The sequence below is a fragment of the Somniosus microcephalus genome, chromosome 8, assembly GCF_052327205.1.
Source record: "Somniosus microcephalus isolate GS21.2 chromosome 8, FLI_Smic_1.0, whole genome shotgun sequence".
Lineage (NCBI taxonomy): Eukaryota > Metazoa > Chordata > Chondrichthyes > Squaliformes > Somniosidae > Somniosus > Somniosus microcephalus.
Genome location: NC_140994.1, coordinates 271,741,599 through 271,762,047, shown reverse-complemented (window position 1 = coordinate 271,762,047; position 20,449 = coordinate 271,741,599). Strand labels below are relative to the sequence as shown.

Below are 20,449 nucleotides of genomic sequence, written 5' to 3'. Positions count from 1 at the left end.
TAGAATTTTATAAGTTTCAATGAGGGGGCCTCTCAGGTTGGCATTACCAAAGGCTGAAAACCCCAATTCCTGATCGTCCGCACGACCTGAACGATCTTTTCCTCATTTGCCAATCAGAGGCTTCCTGAATCCGAGGGTCTCTGGACTCTGTAGCTGTGCAGAGATGCCATTGCTCACAGGGATCTGTTAGAGTGGCTCCCCATCAGGCACTTACCCCCGACACCCCCCAGACACACCCCACAGACAAATCCCCCCAGACACCCCCCAGACAAACCCCCCAGACAAACCCCCCAGACACACCCCACCAGACACCCCCCAGACAAACCCCCCAGACAAAACCCCCAGACAAACTCCCCAAACACCCCCCAGAGAAACCCCCCAGACAAACCCCACCAGACACCCCCCAGACAAACCCCCCAGACAAAACCCCCAGACAAACTCCCCAAACACCCCCCAGACGCCCCCCAGACACCCCCAAGACAAACCCCCCAGACACCCCCCAGACAAACCCCCCAGACACCCCCCCGACACCACCCAGACAAACCCCCCAGACTCACCCCACAGACACCCTCAGACACACCCCACAGACACCCCCCAGACACACCCCACAGACAACCCCCAAAACCCCCCAGACACCCCCCAGACACACCCCACAGACACCCTCACAGACACCCCCACAGACACCCCCACAGACACCTCACAGACACTCCCAGACACACCCCACAGACACCTCGCAGACACACCCCACAGACACACCCCACAGACACACACCACAGACATCCCCACAGACACCCCCCCGACACCCCCCAGACACACCCCCACAGACACCCCCCAGACACACCCCTCAGACAACCCCCATACACACCCCACAGACACCCCCCAAACACAGCCCACAGACACCCCCCAAAACACCCCAGACACACCCCCACAGACACCCCCCAATACACCCCCCAGACACACCCCCAAGACACCCTCACAGACACTCCCCCGTCACCCCCTACAGACACCCCCCCGACACCCCCCCAGACACCCCCAAGGCACCCTCCAGACACACCTCACAGGCACCCCCCAGACACCCCCCAGACACACCTCACAGACACCCCCACAGACACCCACCAGACACCCCCCAGACACACCCCACAGGCACCTCACAGACACCCCCCAGACACCCCATAGACACACCTCACAGACACCCCCCACAGACACCCTCCAGACACCCCCCAGACACACCCCACAGACACCCTCACAGACACCCCCCAGACACACCCCACAGGCACCTCACAGCACCCCCCAGACACCCCACAGACACACCTCACAGACACCCTCACAGACACCCCCAGACACACCCCACAGACACCCTCACAGACACACCCACAGACACCTCACAGACACCCCCACAGACACCCCCACAGACACCCCACAGACATCCCCCAGACACACTCCACAGACACCTCACAGACACCCCCACAGACACACCCCATAGACACCTCACAGACACCCCCACAGACACACCCCACAGACACCTCCCCAGACACCTCACAGACACTGACGCAGTGGAGACGGGAGCTCGCATGGACAGGCAGAGCAGGGAATGCGACACTGCTGCAGTGTTGGGATCAGCGTCATATTCCAACATCTGCTGATGGGCCAGATGTTAATCTGCACCTCGAACTCCCAGCCGTCTGACCCATGGGCAGACGCCCGAGCCTAGAAATTATGCGATATTCGTCCTTGAACGCTGATATGACACTGACACAAACTCCTGTGTCTGCCCTTTTCACAGAAACACCGAGCTGCTTATTTTAAACGGTTTAGTGCCCATTACACCAACCAGTGAAGTGATTTCTAGCCTCCGGCTCCTCCCCATTCTCACATCAAAAGCTGCGGTTTGACACTCCTGCCATTTGATTGTCCGCACATTCATTTGCAGTTTTCTGAATGTGGCATTTAGTCTGTGCCTGAAGCAAGGGTCCGGGAACCTGTCTGGTATTAACTCTTCCAGTTACTTAAAAACAAAGATCTTATCATTTGCAATTGCAGGCAGTAAAAATATTAATGTTCAGTAACTGTGAGCGGGTGAAATAATTTAACAGTGTGGCGATATATTCCGACACGCTGCACTAATATTCTGTCATGTATTTTGACAGAGGGAAATGTTGGCTGGCTTTACAGGAAGTCAAACTAGTTCAGATTTATCGATGTCAGTAATTAATTTAAATCCTTCAACAGCACCATTGAGAAGCTTTTAAGATCAGTGCGTCTGCCATTGCTCACAAAACTTTCCTCTCATAATCTGCAGTGTATCTGAAGAAGTCATTGTCTGTGGAACAGAAAGCAGTGTCCTGAACTCCAGCTCGCGAATCCTCGGCTGCTTTAAGTCCAATGTCATTCCATCCCAACGAAACGTCAGTTTCCACATGTACGCTGGCTACACCCAGGGCTACCTCGCCACTACCTCTCTCCACCCCTCCACTCTCTCTAAATTGTCAGGCTGCTTGTCCCACATCCAGTACTGGATGAGCAGAACTTTCTTCAGGTTAAATATGGCCCAGAACTTCAGGTCTCCACGGGTGAGTACGCACGGGGTACTCACCCGTAGGCCCAATGGAAGTGCCGGTTTCCTGCATGCACTGCGCATGCGCGGGAAACCGGCACTTCCGTTCCCCTGAACGAAGGGGTTCAGAGGTCGAACGCGTGCGCGGGAGAGGCAGCGCGTGCGCATCAAACTTACGTTTTTTTTGCAGGTTTTCCCAGGAGGGAAAGTCTCCAGGAGTTAGACATGTAAAAAGCAGTCGCAAGGCCTGCTTTTTACAAGGTAAGTGGTGAATTAATTAAAACATTTTTTCCACAGGTTTATTATTTTTAAATAATTTAAAGAAAGGTAAGTTTATTTTTAGCCCCGTTAGAAAATAAAATTATTTTTTTCAAAAATTTAAATTACAGTATTGTTTAAAATAGTTATTTCATGTAATTTATAGTTTATTTAAAAAATTTGATGTTTTTTAAAAATTTATTTGAAGATTTAGTGATGTTTTGGGGCCCGTAGTATTTATAAGTTTTGACAGCTCTCCCTGTCAAACTTATGATTGGAGCATTCCCTGCTCCGATTGGCTCCCCATGGCCCACGTGATCCCAAGGGACACTTCGAACTAACTGCGCCCCTGGGATACGCAAGCACTGTGCGCCGGCAGTTGGAGCAGGCCCAGGATCGGAATCCCACGCGAGCCCACAGCTCAACGGCCAGCGCGGTAGGTAAGTGCAGGCTGGGGGCTTGCACCCGCGGGAAGCCTCCGACCCGAATTTCTGGGCCAATATTGGGAAGCCACTGTTTTCAGTCCCCACCACAAACTCCGTTCCCTAGCCACTGACTCCATCCTTCTCCCTGTCTGAGGCTGAACCAAACTGTTCGCTACCTTGGTGTGGTTTTTGACCCGGAGCTGAGCTTCCGACCACATATCCGCTCCATCACCACGACTGTAACAGGAGTGAGGAGGGAACTAGTGACACAGGGCAACATGATTCTTAAGGAAAGTGGGATGCATTAAGCAGATCATCGAAGGCAATATGCAGCTTCGTGTAAAACCGTTATGGCAATTAGTTTTAAACAAGTTTTCAGAGAAGAGGTCTTAAAACAAAAGTGAACGTAACAATCAGGGTAATTGAGTCACGGGCTGAGTAAAACTGGAACTAGAGAGAGAGACAGCCTCCCAGATAAAGTTTCAGGTTCTTCTCATTGTACAAGAAGTTAAGCCATGAGCAGGGTAAACAACAATCACTCATTAAAGGTGCAATAGACAAGCTGGTCACATGGTTTGAAGCCTGCAAACTCTTGCTCCACGTCAGGATCCCATTAATGTAAAATCTCTGAAGGTAATGGGAGTGAAACACTTTACAGTGTCTGGCTCCATCTGGCCTGTAGACTGCCTTCACATTTACACACTGCCTGAATCTGCAGCTCTTCACCAGTTAACAAGAGATTAAGCACAGATCACTCTGTCCCTGCAGCTCCCCAGTTATGTACTTTGGGCCCATCAATATTGAGAATGCCGCAGTCACACATTACACAACTAAGACTAAGAAAAGCTGATCGACAGTTTCAAAAGAGATAACAACTCAAAACACAAGTGACAACTGGGAATGGCCTGAGGTTTTGTGAAAGGTCATCGACCCGAAACATTAACTCGGTTTCTCTCTCCACAAATGCTGCCCGACCTGCTGAGTGTCTCCAGCATTTTCTGTTTTATTATCTGAGATTAATGTCACTGCTTCAAGGCAACTCAGTAAGTTAAATTCCTTTTTATTATATTAAATTTAGGATTTTATAGTTGTTTTGGGATCACATTCTGAAATTCATGTTGTCATCCTGAAAACTGAAATCAATGGCCTCACCGACACAATAATACTTCAAAGTTACAGCACGGTAACAGGCCATTCGGCCCATCCAGTCCGTGTTGATGTTCACCCTCCACATGATCAAACAGTCCCAATCACATTTACCCGCCCTGTTCCCACATCCCTTTATTGCTTTTCCACCATCCCCCTCTACAATCTAATCTTCAATGTTGACAGTTTCTGCCTCGACCCCTAACCCTGGGAGTGAAACCACAGCCTCACAACTCCCTGTGTGAGGATTTTTCTCCCACCCTCTGTTCCAAATCTCTCACATTTAATCCTGCATCAATGGCCCCTTGACTACTGGAAACAGTTTGCTTCTATCTACCCTGGCCCACCCCTTCATAATAGTGAACATTTCTATCACATCGCTCGGAATCTGTGTTCAAATGAAAAGAGCCTCAATTTTCCAGTCTTTCCTCCTATATGCATTTCCCTAAAGCAGGCAGATTCCCAGTGACTGCGCTGTCCCCTCTCGAAAGCCCCAACATCCTTCCGATAGTGCGGAGCCCAACACTGCACTCAGTATCTAACTGAGGTTTTATTAAGGTTTTTATTATAGATCCATCATCATTACCTCTTGGTTTCTTTATTCTACACCTCTTGAGATAAAACCTTTGTTTCGAGCTCTATCACTCCGAGTTGCTGCCTTTACTCTCCTGTTAGACTCGCAGCCCCGCGATATTGTCTTGCAGTGCCCCAAGAGGGACACGGGGCACTTCCAGTAGCACCCCTCCTCCCTCTCGGGGCGCTTCCTGGGAAAATCGGCCGGGGGGGGGCGCTAACCTTTTCGGGACGCTAATTCAAAGGGGGCGCTACTCAATTTTTCTCCTGAGTGTCTCCGCTTCCACCACTTCCGTAAGCAGCGAGTTCCAGGTCCTCACCACTCGCTGCGTAAAAAAGTTTTTCCTCACATCCCCCCGTGTATCTCTTGCCCAAAACCATAAATCTGTGTCTCCCTGGTCCTTGTACCATCAACTAGTGGGAACAGCCTTTCCCCGTCTAGCCTATCCAAACCTGTCATAATCTTGTACACCTCTATCAAATCACCCCTCAACCTCCTTTGCTCTAATGAAAACAAATCCAGCTTCTCCAACCTGTCCTTGTAGCTAAGATCCCCCCGTCCCCAGAACCATTCTGGTAAATCTCCTCTGCACCCTCTCAAGGGCCTTCACATCCTTCCTAAAGTGTGGTGACCAGAACTGGACGCAATACTCCAGTTGTGGCCCAATCAGCACTTTATAAATGTTCAGCATAACTTCTCTACTTTTGTACTCAATACCTCTATTTATGAAGCCCAAGATCCCATATGCTTTGCTAACCACTCATTCGACATGTCCTGCCACCTTCAGGGACCTATGCAGATTAATTCCCAGGTCCCTCTGTCCCTGCACACTCTTTAAAACTGTGCCATTAAGTGTATATTGCCTCTCCCTGTTCCTTCTGCCAAAATGCATCACCTCACACTTCTCTGTATTAAATTCCATCTGCCACTTGTCTGCCCATTCTGCTAGCCTTTCTATGTCCTGTTGCAGTCGATTGGTATCATCATCACTGTTTGCCACACCCCCAAGTTTAGTGTCATCGGCAAAATTAGAAATTCTACTCTGTATTCCAATATCCAAGTCATTTATATATATATATATATATCAAAAAAAGCAGTGGCCCCAGCACTGACCCTTGGGGAACACCACTGTCTACCATCCTCCAGTCTGAAAAACAGCCATTTACCACAACTCGCTGTTTTCTGTCCTAAAGCCAATTCCTTATCCAAGCTGTCACTGACCCACCTATTCCACGAACCTCAATTTTGTTAACCAGCCTTCTATGTGGTACTTTGTCAAACGCCTTCCTAAAATCCATGTAGACAACATCCATTGCATTCCCTTCATCAATTCTCCCTGTTACTTCATCAAAAAATTCAATTAGATTAGTCAAACACTTTTACAAATCTGTGTTGGCTCTCCTTAATTAGCTTAAACCTCTCCAAATGCCTGTTAATTTTTTCCTTGATTATTGTTTCTAAAACTTTCCCCACCACTGATGTTAAACTGACCAGCCTGTAGTTACTAGGATTATCCTTACATCCTTTCCTGAACAATGGTGTCACATTTGCCACTTTCCAATCCTCAGGCACCTCCCCTGCATCTAGGGAAGGTTGGAAAATTATGGCAAGCCCTTCCGCCAGCTCCTCCCCCAATTCCCTTAGCAACCTGGAATGCAAGCCATCTGCACCAGGCGACTTATCCACTCTAAGCATACCCAACCTTTCGAGTACATCCTGTCTATCAAGTTTCACCCCTTCCATTGCTTCTACCTTTTCCACTTCTACCGATATTTTTCAGCATCCACCTCCTTAGTAAACACCAATACAAAGTACCCATTGAGTATTCAGCCTTGCCCTGCACCTCTAAGCATATATCATCTTCTTTGTCCCTAATAGGCTCTACCCCGCCTCTTATTACCCGCTTACTGTTTACATGCCGGTAGAAGATTTTTGGGTTCCCTTTTATGTTAACCGCCATTCTACTCTCATATTCTCTCTTTGCCAATCTTATTTTCATCTTCACTTCCCCTCTCAACTTATTGTATTTGGTCTGGTTCTCCCTTGAAGAATTCACCTGACATGCATCATACACCTTTTTTTGTTTCATCATCTTCTCTATCTCCCTCATCATCTAAGGAGCCCTTGCTTTGGTTCCCTTACCCTTCCCTCTTGTTGGAATGTACCTAGCCTGTACTTGGAACATCTCCTCCTTAAAGATCTCCCATTGTTCCGTTACAGTTTTTCCTGTCAGTCTTTGTTCCATTTTACCCTGGCTATAACCTTTCGCATCCCACTGAAATTAGCCCTATTCCAGTTTAGAAGTTCCACTCTAGATTGTTCCTTGCTCCTCTCCATTGCTAATCTAAATCTTATGATACGATGATCACTTGTACCCAAGTGTTCTCCCACAGACACTTGGTCGACCTGGCCCACCTCATTCCCCAGCACCAGATCCAGTAATACCTGCTTCCTACAGCTGACCCTTTCTCCCGCTTTCAGAATTCCCGTTCTACCTGGACCCCTCCCCCTGGCCTCCTACCCTCTCTAGATCTTTTCATCGCTAACTGCCGCCGTGACATCGGCCGTCTCCATTTCTCTGCTCCCCTCACTCACTCCAACCTACCTCCCTCTGAACTTGCAGCACTCCATTCTCTTAGATCCAACCCTGACATTGTCATTAAACCTGCTGACAAGGGTGGTGCTGTTGTTGTTTGGCGCACCGACCTCTACCTAGCGGAAGCTGAACGCCAACTCTCCGACACCTCCTCCTACCTCCACCTGGACCATGACCCCACTACCGAACATCAAACCACCGTTTCCAAGACTGTCACTGACCTCATCTCCTCTGGAGATCTTCCCCCCTGCGGCCACCAACCTCATAGTTCCCCAACCCCGCACAGCCCGCCTCTACCTCCTTCCCAAGATCCACAAACAGGACTGCCCTGGTAGACCCATCGTTTCAGCCTGTCCTTGCCCCACCGAACTTATTTCTTCCTATCTCGACTCTATCTTTTCTCCCCTTGTCCAGTCTCTTCCCACCTACATCCGCAACTCTTCTGACGCCCTCCGCCACTTTAACAGTTTCCAGTTTCCTGGCCCCAACCGTCTCCTTTTCACCATGGACGTACAATCCCTCTACACCTCCATCCCCCACCAGGATGGCCTGAGGGCGCTCCGCTTCTTCCTTGAACAGAGGCCCGACCAGTCCCCATCCACCACTACCCTCCTCCGCCTGGCTGAACTTGTTCTCACATTGAACAACTTCTCCTTTAACTCCACTCATTTCCTCCAAATCAAAGGTGTTGCTATGGGTACCCACATGGGTCCTAGCTATGCCTGCCTTTTCGTGGGATATGTGGAACACGCTTTGTTCCAGTCCTACTCGGGTCCCCTCCCTCACCTCTTTTTCTGGTACATTGGTGACTGTATCGGTGCCGTTTCCTGCTCTCGCCCTGAACTAGACAATTTCATTCACTTTGCCTCCAATTTCCACCTGTAGAAGGGCCTTACTTCTTAGCTCTGGGTAATGACTCAATACACACTTGGATTCGTCAGACGGACAGGCCTTTTATTTAACTTGCAAGGGGAATCAGTACCTCCACTCAAGGGGTGAGGCTACTATTCCAATGATACAGCGTAAGCGTTCCATATTTATACAGTGTAACAAACAAGTTAGATTGACATTCCTTTGTTCCTCAATCAGGATACATTTTAGATTAATCATTAGGTCTTATGACATATTGACAGAAGGATCCTGGACACATAAGTCAACGGTTAAGATATAACAGGATATGAATCGTGTAACCGGAGGTCCTCCTTAATCTTAACTTGTTAGACCTAGTCTCCAGATACATGATTATTAGGTCACTGGGTACTTCAACCGGAACCCATTGTTTCACTTCTACATTCTCATTAGGTGGGCAGACATCTGTTCTTGGCTGTAATCCAGGTATGTGCAATAGCTCTAGTTACACATCGACTCTTTACCTGTGTCAAATCTGAAAACTTTTACCCAGCAAGAACTTGAAATTAACCCCTTATATCATGTAGATTTCCTCATTCCCCCCTTTTGTCCTTTCTAAGGACAATCTATTTCGCTAAGTTTAAAAAACTCTACATCAAAGGTCTCACCCTTAATATCCTCATATTCAGACATCATTGATACTGGAGGAGTTGACGTTAATAAGGAAAGGACTTTTGTACACAATAATTTTAAACAACCAATCAATAAACTAATTAAAATTATTATCATCACAATTGCGATAAAAGCTTCCAAAATTTGCTTTCCTAGTGTTCCTCCCCTTCCTGAAATCCAATCCCACATGGACCATGGTTCAGGTTGACGTAGTTTCTCTACAGCCTCCTTTATGTGGTTTACCAGATTGGTGATATTTTCTGAGCTATCTGGGATATAGGTGCAACATTCGGTTTTTATGATTGCACATGTGCCCCCTTTTGCCAACAATTAGTCCAGAGCCATGCGGTTTTGTAAAGCAACAGTGCGCAAAGCCACCATTTCTGCGTTTATCATTGGCTATTTGTTCCAACACTGCTGCCATGTTTATAGATTCTCTTGCTAGCTTCCCTGTTCCATACCAGGGAAATGCTATAGCAAAGAACCTTTCAGTTTCTGTAATGGCTCGTTTTACTCGTGTCCCAGGGTGGCTATCCAAAGATGAAATATGATGTATATAGGGCACTACATATCCCAAATAACATGACCCAGTCCAATTTTGTGGTAACCAAGGGTATGCACTAATAGACTCTCTGGATTCCTTCGATTATCATATTGGGGATGAAACCACCCTTTAAATTTTATAAGGTTGTATCCTGCATCTTTCCATTCATTTTCCAACTGATCTGGGTTTAAACTATTTTGGGTCTGAAATGTACTGGCTGCCTCCTTATTCCAGGTGGTATTAGACTGTAATAACCACCCTACCATCTCTTCTATTTCGAAGGGAATGGGCCTTAGAGGTATTCCACCCTCTGCATGCACAGGGATGTGGCTGCATATCCAGCATTTGGCAAGGTTCTGTCTTTTAGCGTACAGATAACTTGATGATAGTTATGAAAAGGATTGTCACAAAACATTGACTTAGCTGTCAGGGCCAGTCCTCCCCTTGAATTACCATTGCAGATAACCCCTCCGTTCGCAGTTTTGTCACTTGGTAATACAGTATCACGGCATGTGACCCATAGCTTATCAAGCTTCTGTCCACTATCTTCTTCTACTATCTTATTCTGCCTAATCCTAAGACTCAGGGGTTGATACGGGGGTACCTGCATAGTGTGATCCTGAAGCTGAACCTTCATAGTCTCGTTATAGCATATAATATAAAAGAAATCACTGTTTAAAAGTACACATTCTTCTATGCATGGTTTGCCCTTCAGGGGATCTGATAAATCAATATGGCAGTTTCAATTATCGTTAACAAAGGGGACAGTCTTATTAGAGTCCAAATCCAGTTCATCTTGGCAGTGTATCGTCTTCAACTGATGCCTTCTTACAATGGGACACGTGTATCCATGTTGGTCGCTCCTTTACTTTTACAGCGGTGTTTGTGGTCAGGAGTACTTGGAAGGGTCCCTCAAATCTGGGTTGAAGGCTATTCTTTCGCTTGAAGATTTTTATGTAGACGTTATCTCCTGGCTCGAAAGTATGGCACTTTCCTTCAGCGGGATCGACCTGGGCTTCCTTCACCTGTTGATGGAAACTAGAAATGCATTTGGTTAGTGCAATGCAATAACTCAACATATCTTCCTCCATTTTATGAATGTCCATTTATTTAGCTGTTAAAGGTGCCGAAAAGGGCAATCTTTGTGGTCTTCCCATGACGATCTCGTGAGGCGACAATCCTGTAGTTCTGTTGGTAGCAGACCGCATTGTCATTAAAGCTATGGGTAACAAATCAACCCATTTAAGTCCAGTTTCTTTACACAGTTTTGCAAGCTTGTTTTTCAGCATCCCGTTATATCTTTCCACTAGTCCAGCCGACTGTGGATGATAACTGCAATGGAGGTGCTGGTTAATCTGTAAGGCTTTGCATAGTTCCTTAATCACTGTTCCCATAAAATGGGACCCATTGTCACTTGACAGTTTTGCTGGTATCCCAAAGCGCGGTACAATGTCCTTCAATAAACATTTAGCAACAGTAGTGGCGTCACTCTTTCTACAAGGAAACGCTTCAATCCATCTTGAAAACATATCAACAATAACTAATACATATTTAAAGCTCATACACACAGGTAGTTCAATAAAATCCATTTGCAAGTGTACAAAAGGACCCATGGGGTTTGGATGGGATGCGGGCTGTACCTTCTTTATTTTTTTTCCTGCATTCATGGTCTGGCAGATAGTACAATTTTCACATATTTGTTTTGCCAACTTTGAGATTCCTGGTGCATACCAGGTCTTGAGGATATAGTCCGCCATCCCCCTTTTGCCCGCATGGGTGAATTTATGAACACATCGGGCAATTGGTGATAGTAATGATTTGGGTGCCACCATGCGGCCGTCATGATGAACCCATAAGCCGTCAGTGTTTTTTTTTAAAACAATGATTAACAACCCATTCCTTTACTTCATCAGAACTGGCCCTATCTTGATGGGTCAGCACATCATCTAAGGACGGGGGCTGCGGTATCTCTGGCTTTTCCCTAACAGGGAAGGCTGAAACTTGTCGTTCAGTACTTGATATAGCTACTGACTTAGCAGCGCTATCTGCAGCAGCGTTTCCAAGCGCAACCTTGTCTAAATGCCCCGTGTGCGCTTGGCACTTAATAATTGCAATCTGTTTACGTCTCTGAATAGCTAGTAAAAGATTTTGCACTTCTTGTGCATTTTTAATCTGGGTTCCCGAGGAAGTCAGGTAACCGCGAATTTTCCAAATTTGTCATGCTCATGTCTGGTTATTTCTGAATAGTTCAATATCCATTGTCTACAATAGCCAGTCATTCCTAGAAAATGCTTCATTTCTCTTTTAGTTTTTGGCAACGATATGTTGCAAACGACCTTTATTCCATCCGGCGTTAACTCCCTGTTTTAACAATGATTCCATCACTGGCTCAATTCCTTTTTCTGCTTTCTCTGACAATGGATACTGTGACCTTTTGGGTAATGGTGCAGCTGGATTAATTGTAACTTTATAGGGCTGTGCAGTCTAATAGTTAGGAGGTATTTTAAATTTAAAAACGGCTGATAATCTTGTCCTGTTTTGTCATAGCAGGCCGTGCAGTGCAATTTTGGATGCCATTTCCCTAGTTTCAGGGATTCCTGGTATTGTTTTATGGAGCTTGTAACGAATCCCCATGCTCCTAACAGACTGACAAGTTTGGGACTCAAACTTGGGTCGGCAATTTCCCATGCGTAAAGAACAGGGGCCTAGAAATTGAGTTTGCGCTGCGCCAGGGCTTTAGCGCCGGAAGTTAGCGCCGGCGCTAAGTCCCTTTGCGCGCGCCAAAAATTCAGTAGCGCCGCGCCCAAACGGCTGCCGGCGCTACTGAAGGGTTTTAGCGCCTGAAAACTGGCGCAACGCACCGCATTGCGGCGCTATTCCGGCGCTGCGGCGCCCGCTGCGGTGCGGCAGGCTCGGGAAGTGCAGGCCTCCTCCTTCCGTTAAGGAGGAGCTGCCTGCACCCGGCCGCGGCCCGCGCAAATCTCTGCAAAAATGAGCCCGGCACCTCGGACAAGTGCCGGGCTTGCATCTGTTCCGGGGGGTGGGGGGGAGAAGTCCGGGGAGGGAGCTGCGGGCAGGCGGCCGGCGGGAAAGCGGCCGGCCGCCGCGCCTCCTTAAAGCGCCGGCGCAGACTCCGGCAACACTCGTTTGCCGGAGTCTTAGTTGCGGCTGCCACTGGTGAGGCGGCCGCAACTGAATTTCGGCTTGGGGCCGGGTTACCACGGCAACCGGGACGCTGCACACACCGATGACGTCATCGGTGCCGGCGCAGCGCTACCGGTCTACCGCCGCGGAAGGGCCCCAGGCAATTTAGGAACCGGCGCCAATTGCAGCGCTAGGCCCTCTAGCGCCGCAAAATCGGTGCTAAGGGCACTGAATTTCTAGGCCAGGGTGTTTTATTTCTGTTACTGGGTACTCATATGCCTTATCTACTTGGATTTCTACCACTACTCCTGATGGGGAGCAAATGATTGTAGCATTCATTTTGCACAGCAAGTCTCTTCCACATAAATTCATAGAGACATCTCCTGATAACAGAAAGGAGTGTTCTTCCTCAAATTCTTCTACTTTTACTGTGAGGGGAGTCGATTGATTCAAGCATTGTAGTATTCCAGCCAATCCAGCTATCGGGGTCTTTTTCCCATTAATAGGCATTCCTTCAGAATATCCTTTCCCTAACACCGAAAAGGTTGCTCCTGTATCTACTAAAATGACATAGGTCTCCCAGCTATTTGCATTTTAATTTCAGGTTCGCTGCGTGAATTTAAAGAAACAACGGGCATTTGGTGGTCTGTGGCGCCTGGGGCTGCTGGTGTCAGTCAGTAATTCTGATCTCTATTTCTCCTAAATCCCTGTCCGTTTGTAGGGTAACCTCCTGACTGGTCCGAAAAAGGGTTATGGACAGTGAAATTAGGACCTTTATTCTCTAACGGAGGTCCATTATTGGAGGTTCGGTTCTGACAATTTTTCGCAGGGCATTGGTTTGCCCAATGTCCGGGTTGTCCGCAATTGTAACAATTACCAGATCGTCCATACCCTCTTACTCTACCACGTCTTCCTCTATATTCCCCTCTATTCATCCTCTATTTCTTCGGGGTAATTAATTTTTTTTGTTTTTTTTCTTCTGACTCAACAAACATAGAGGCAGTCTTTTTATCTGGCTGTTCTCTATTTCTCTCTTGTCCGTTAAACATTTCTTGAGGCAAGTAATTCTTTCTATGTTAAATGACTATCTGAGGGAAAGGGTCTAGTCTTATTTACAGTCCATTTGGACCAATTTGGTAGGTGATCAATGGATGATTGACCAGTTCTTTAACATAAAGGCTGCTGGCGTGCCTTTCTCGGGTGGCTTACTGGCGCTAGCACTCATTTTAGCAGCTTAAATGGTTCACTTAAAACAATCTAAACTCCCGTGACAATCCATGATCTGCGTTGTACGCCCCTACAGATCAGATTAATAAACTATACATACGTATAAAACTCGAGAGTTCTCAACCCTCGTGGAAGGTATTTCTAACTGGGGAAAGTACTGAATCCACAATAGCTTAGTGGATCATGTAAAAGACATCACTATTTTCTCAACCATACATTCCGCCGCAGGACTCACTTCCCCGGCTTGGGTCTTTTCCAACCCCTTCTGCAGTTTTTTTTTTCAGCTTAAATATTTTAGTTAAAACATACAACAATTCCGTAACACTCTATGATCTGCGTGGGACGCCTCTACAGATCAGACATGACTAAACATTAATACATATAACAATAAACAATAAACAATACACTTGTTAAACAACAACCAAAGTGCTACTAAATCCCCAACCTATGCAGCCTTACTGGACAAAGCTGCAAAGTTGATTGATAATAACAAGTAGTTAAATACTCACTCTCATAAACATTAAACATTGACACTGTGTTTCAGACAACCGCCCACTCTTCTCTCTTTTTTTTTACCCTATTCCCTTTAGCCAAATCTTTAGCAAAAAGGGCCTTCAATTTGTCCCAGCTAACTTCAAGCTCTTCTCTCCTTCTACCCTACTCCCTTTAGCCAAATCTTTAGCAAAAAGGGCCTTCAATTTGTCCCAGCTAACTTCAAGCTGGAACCTTGCTAGTTCAATTTCCAGTAAATCGCTAGCTCCTTAGTTAATCAAATTCCTGACTTAACCTTCTCTCTCTGGTACCTTTATACAGTCCTTTTCTGCACGATCCTGTTCGCGGGGCGTCAGCGCCTCATGGCTGGTCCTCTGTTCCGTTTCTGAAAGGGAAGCAGTCACAACGGCAGTTTAACCTCCGAACCTTGTGAGTCAATTACCCGATGGCAGTACTGTCCAATGGAATAAACAGACTATGCGCAGCTATGCTTCTGGCAGGGAAAGTCCCAAAAATGTGGCAAAACACCACCTTCGGCCGATGGGATTTTCCCAACCGAGCAACGTACTCGGCGTCTGTTAACTCACCAATTGATACAGCAAGCCATCTCGGTGGAACCTCCAAATTGTAGAAGTGCCTTACTTCTTAGCTCTGGGTAATGACTCAATACACACTTGGATTCGTCAGACGGACAGGCCTTTTATTTAACTTGCAAGGGGAATCAGTACCTCCACTCAAGGGGTGAGGCTACTATTCCAATGATACAGCGTAAGCGTTCCATATTTATACAGTGTAACAAACAAGTTAGATTGACATTCCTTTGTTCCTCAATCAGGATACATTTTAGATTAATCATTAGGTCTTATGACATATTGACAGAAGGATCCTGGACACATAAGTCAACGGTTAAGATATAACAGGATATGAATCGTGTAACCGGAGGTCCTCCTTAATCTTAACTTGTTAGACCTAGTCTCCAGATACATGATTATTAGGTCACTGGGTACTTCAACCGGAACCCATTGTTTCACTTCTACATTCTCATTAGGTGGGCAGACATCTGTTCTTGGCTGTAATCCAGGTATGTGCAATAGCTCTAGTTACACATCGACTTTTTACCTGTGTCAAATCTGAAAACTTTTACCCAGCAAGAACTTGAAATTAACCCCTTATATCATGTAGATTTCCTCACACCCTTCCCTCACCTTCACATGGTCCATCTCCGACTCTTCCCTTCCCTTCCTCGACTTCTCTGTCTCCATCTCTGCGGATAGGTTATTGACCAACATTCACTACAAGCCCACTGACTCCCACAGCTACCTGGACTACACTTCCTCCCACCCCACCTCCTGTAAGGACTCTATTCCATTCTCCCAGTTTCTCCGTCTCCGCCGCATCTGTTCTGACGATGCCACCTTCCATACCAGTGCTTCTGACATGTCTTCCTTTTTCCTCATCGAGGATTCCCCTCCTCCGTGGTTGACACGGCCCTTGACCATGTCCGTTCCATTTCCCGCACTTCTGCTCTCACCCCTTCCCCTCCCTCCCAGAACCATGATAGGGTTCCCCTTGTCCTCACCTTTCACCCCACCAGCTTCCACATTCATCGGATCATCCTCCGCCATTTCCACCATCTCCAAAGTGATCCCACCACCAAACGCATCTTCCCCTCCCCTCCCCTTTCAGCATTCTGTAGGGACCACTCCCTCCGAGACACCCTAGTCCACTCCTCTATCACCCCCAGCACCCTTTCCCCTTTGCCTGGCACCTTCCCGTGCAAGCGCAGGAGATGCAACACCTGCCCTTATGCCTCCCCCCTTCCCACTGTCCAGGACCCCAAACACCCCTTCCAGGTGAAACAGCGAGTAACTTGCACTTCTTGCAATCTAGTATACTGTATTCGCTGCTCACGATGCGGTCTCCTCTACATTGGGGAGATCAAATGCAGATTGGGTGACCGCTTTGCGGAACACCTCCGTTCAGTCCGTAAGGATGACCCCGAGCTTCCGGTCGTCTGTCATTTTAATTCACCGCCCCATTCCCACTCAAACCTCACTGTACTCGGGCTCTTGCATTGTTCCACGGAAGCTCAGCGTAAGCTCGAGGAACAGCACCTCATCTTCCGATTAAGCACTTTACAGCCTTCCGGACTCAATATCGAGTTCAACAATATCAGATCATAACCTCGGCCCCCATTACATTTTTACTTATTTTTTATCCACACCTTTGTTTTGGCCTTTCCTCCCCCCCATTTTTTCTCTCTCCCACATGGCAGCTGTCTCTCATTCTGCCAGCACATTTCACACCTAATCTAGAGCTGTCTTTTGTCTCCACTAGTCCTATCACCATCTCGTCTCGTTTTGAATACCTCTTAATGTCTCTTCACTTCTCTTTTGTTTTCTCCCAGCCTGACCTTTTAATCTATTTCATTTCCTGTGCTTTTCCAGTCTTGACAAAGGGTTTGCCCCGAAACGTTGACTCTATTTTCTCTCCACGGATGTTGCCTGGCCTGCTGAGTTTTTCCAGCATTTTCTGTTGTTATTGTGCCTCCTTCCTAGTTGGGCCAAGAACATACTGGTCAAGGAAATTCTCCTGAACACATTTCAGAAATTCCGCCCCTCCTTTCCCTTTACCTGAGCATTATCCCAATTGATATTTGGGTAATTAAAGTCCCCCAATATCACCACTCTATAGCTCTTGCATATCTCTGCGATTTCCCTGCAGATTTGCTCCTCTACCTCCCTCTCACTATTTGGAGGCCTATAGAATACCCCCAATAGTGTGATGATACCCTTTTTGCTCCTCAACTCTAACCAAATGGATTCTGTCCTTGTCCCCTCAAGAACATCCTCCCTTTCCAACACTACAATGTCTTCCTTAATCAGCGCTGCCACCCACCTCCCTTTTTTCCTTCCCTATCTTTTCTGAACACCTTGTACCCTTGAATATTAAGTGCCCAGTCCTCACCATTTTTAAGCCATGTTTCCGTTATTGCCACAACATCATATTGCCACGCGGCTAATTGTGCTTATAGCTCACCAACCTTATTCACCACACTTTGTGCATTTACGTACATGCATTCTAAACCCATTTTTGAATTTTTCGTAGTCTTTCTTAGTCTGCTCCTATCTAATATGGTACTTTTACCGCCGCTAGTACTACTTTCTTCTCTAGTACTATCCAACACACTCACTCTTTTATGCACCTTATTCCTATTTTCTACTATATGCCGGTGCCCATCCCTCAGCCAAGCTAGTTTAAACCCTCCCCAACAGCACCAGCAAACCTCCCCGTGAGAATATTGGTCCTGGCTCTGTTGAGGTGTAACCTATCCGGCTTGTACAGGTCCCACCTTCCCCAGAAATGGTTCCAATGCCTCAGGAATCTAAAGCCCTTCCTCCTGCACCATCTCTCCAGCCACGCATTCATCTGTTCTATCCTCCTATTCCTGTACTCACTAGCACGTGGCACCAGGAGTAATCCGGAGATTACTACTTTTGTGGTTCTGCTTTTTAATCTCTTTCCTAGCTCCCTATAGTATGCCTGCAGGACCTCATCCCTCTTTCTGCCTATGTCATTGGTACTGATATGGACAACGACCTCTGACTGTTCACCCTCCCCCCTCAGAGTGTCCTGCAGCTGCTCAGTGACATCCTTGAAGTTGGCACCAGGGAAGCAACATACCATCCTGGAGTCACGTCTGCGTCCACAGAAATGCCAATCTGTTCCCCTAACCAATGAATCCCTGATCACTATTGCTCTTCCACTCTTCTTCCTCCCCCCCTGTGCAGCTGAACCACCCGTGGTGCCGTGTCCTTGGCTCTGGCTGCTCTCCCCAGAGGAACCATCACCCCCACCAGTTTCCAGAACTGTGAACCGGTTAGCGAGCGAGATGCACACTCGGGATTCCTGCCCTACCTGCCTGGTCCTCCTTCTCTGTCTGGTGGTCACCCATTCCCTCACTGCCTGCACATTCTGAGGCTGCGGGGTGACTACTTCTAGAAACGTGCTTTCCAAGTATTTCTCAGCCTCGCGGATGCACTGTAGTGAGTCCAGCTGCCGCTCAAGCTCCAAAACACGGAGTTCGAGTTGCTGCAGTTGGCGACACTTCCTGCACACGTGGTCGTCCAGGTCGCAAGAAGCCTCCAGAATATCCCACAGGGCCCAGGATGTGCAAATCACGGGGCTGAGCTGCCCTGCCATGCCTCTATTTACCAGACTATGGAGGTCATTTAGCAGAAATAAACTTAAAATATAATAAGAAACTTATAAAGAAACACTCAACAGCTACCCACCAATCAGCACTTCCCTGTCACTGGAGGAACGATCCCAGTCGATATTATTCACTGCACCTGACAGAGCCTTACAAACAAAAAACACCAGCAGAACTGCAATAAAATACTGCTTCACTGACACATCCCGAGGGATTGTACAGGACGTGGATTAAACGGGCTCAACTGTGACATCCCTGGGAACCCAGAGAGAATTCTGAATAAACATCCCGTCAGGATTAGAGAAATGGCAGAAGTGAGATTTGTGAATGGAAAGAATGAGGCGTGACAGACATAGAGAGATCCGAGGGATTGGTCACAGACCCGGAGAGAACCAGGGCATTGGTCACAGACCGGGGGCATTGGTCACAGACCCGGCGAGACCGGGGGCATTGTTCACAGACCCGGCGAGACCGGGGGCATTGTTCACAGACCCGGGGCATTGGTCACAGACCCGGCGAGACCGGGGGCATTGTTCACAGACCGGGGGCATTGTTCACAGACCCGGCGAGACCGGGGTCATTGTTCACAGACCGGGGGCATTGTTCACAGACCCGGCGAGACCGGGGGCATTTTTCACAGACCCGGAGAGACCCAGGGCATTGTTCACAGACCCGCGAGACCGGGGGCATTGTTCACAGACCCGGCGAGACCGGGGGCATTGTTCACAGACCAGGGGCATTGTTCACAGACCCGCGAGACCGGGGGCATTGTTCACAGACCGGGGGCATTGTTCACAGACCCGGCGAGACCGGGGGCATTGTTCACAGACCCGGCGAGACCGGGGGTATTGTTCACAGACGCGCGAGACCGGGGGCATTGTTCACAGACCGGGGGCATTGTTCACAAACCCGGCGAGACCGGGGGTATTGTTCACAGACCCGCGAGACCGGGGGCATTGATCACAGACCCGGCGAGACCGGGGACATTGGTCACAGACCCGGCGAGACCGGGGGCATTGTTCACAGACCCGGCGAGACCGGGGGCATTGTTCACAGACCCGCGAGACTGGGGGATTTGTTCATAGACCCGGCGAGACCAGGGGCATTGTTCACAGGCCGGGGGCATTGTTCACAGACCCGGCGAGACCAGGGGCATTGTTCACAGACCCGCGAGACCGGGGGCATTGTTCACAGACCCGGCGAGACCGGGGGCATTGTTCACAGACCGGGGGCATTGTTCACAGACCCGGCGAGACCGGGGGCATTGTTCACAGACCCGGCGAGACCGGGGGCATTGTTCACAGACCCGGCGAGACCAGGGGCATTGATCACAGACCCGGCGAGACCGGGGGCATTGTTCACAGAACCGGCGAGACCGGGGGCATTGTTCACAGACCCGGCGAGACCGGGGGTATTGTTCACAGACACGCGAGACCGGGGGCATTGATCACAGACCCGGCGAGACCGGGGACATTGGTCACAGACCCGGCGAGACCGGGGGCATTGTTCACAGACCCGGCGAGACCGGGGGAATTGTTCACAGACCCGCGAGACTGGGGGCATTGTTGACAGACCCGGCGAGACCGGGGGCATTGTTCACAGACCGGGGGCATTGTCCACAGACCCGGCGAGACCGGGGGCATTGTTCACAGACCCGCGAGACCGGGGGCATTGTTCACAGACCCGGCGAGACCGGGGGCATTGTTCACAGACCGGGGGCATTGTTCACAGACCCAGCGAGACTGGGGGCATTGT

The 20,449-nt window shown here is 48.3% G+C and overlaps 1 long non-coding RNA gene across 1 annotated transcript; it reads right to left on the bottom strand.

Annotated features, from left to right (window-relative positions):
- Nucleotides 1-8,486: 8,486 nt before the first annotated feature.
- LOC147114403 (uncharacterized) lies at nucleotides 8,487-15,558 on the bottom strand. Its single transcript, XR_015079419.1, has 2 exons — nucleotides 14,793-15,558; nucleotides 8,487-10,656 (listed from the first exon to the last, which is right to left on the bottom strand). It is a non-coding gene; the product is annotated as an uncharacterized LOC147114403 (long non-coding RNA).
- Between the last annotated feature and the right edge of the window lie 4,891 nt (nucleotides 15,559-20,449).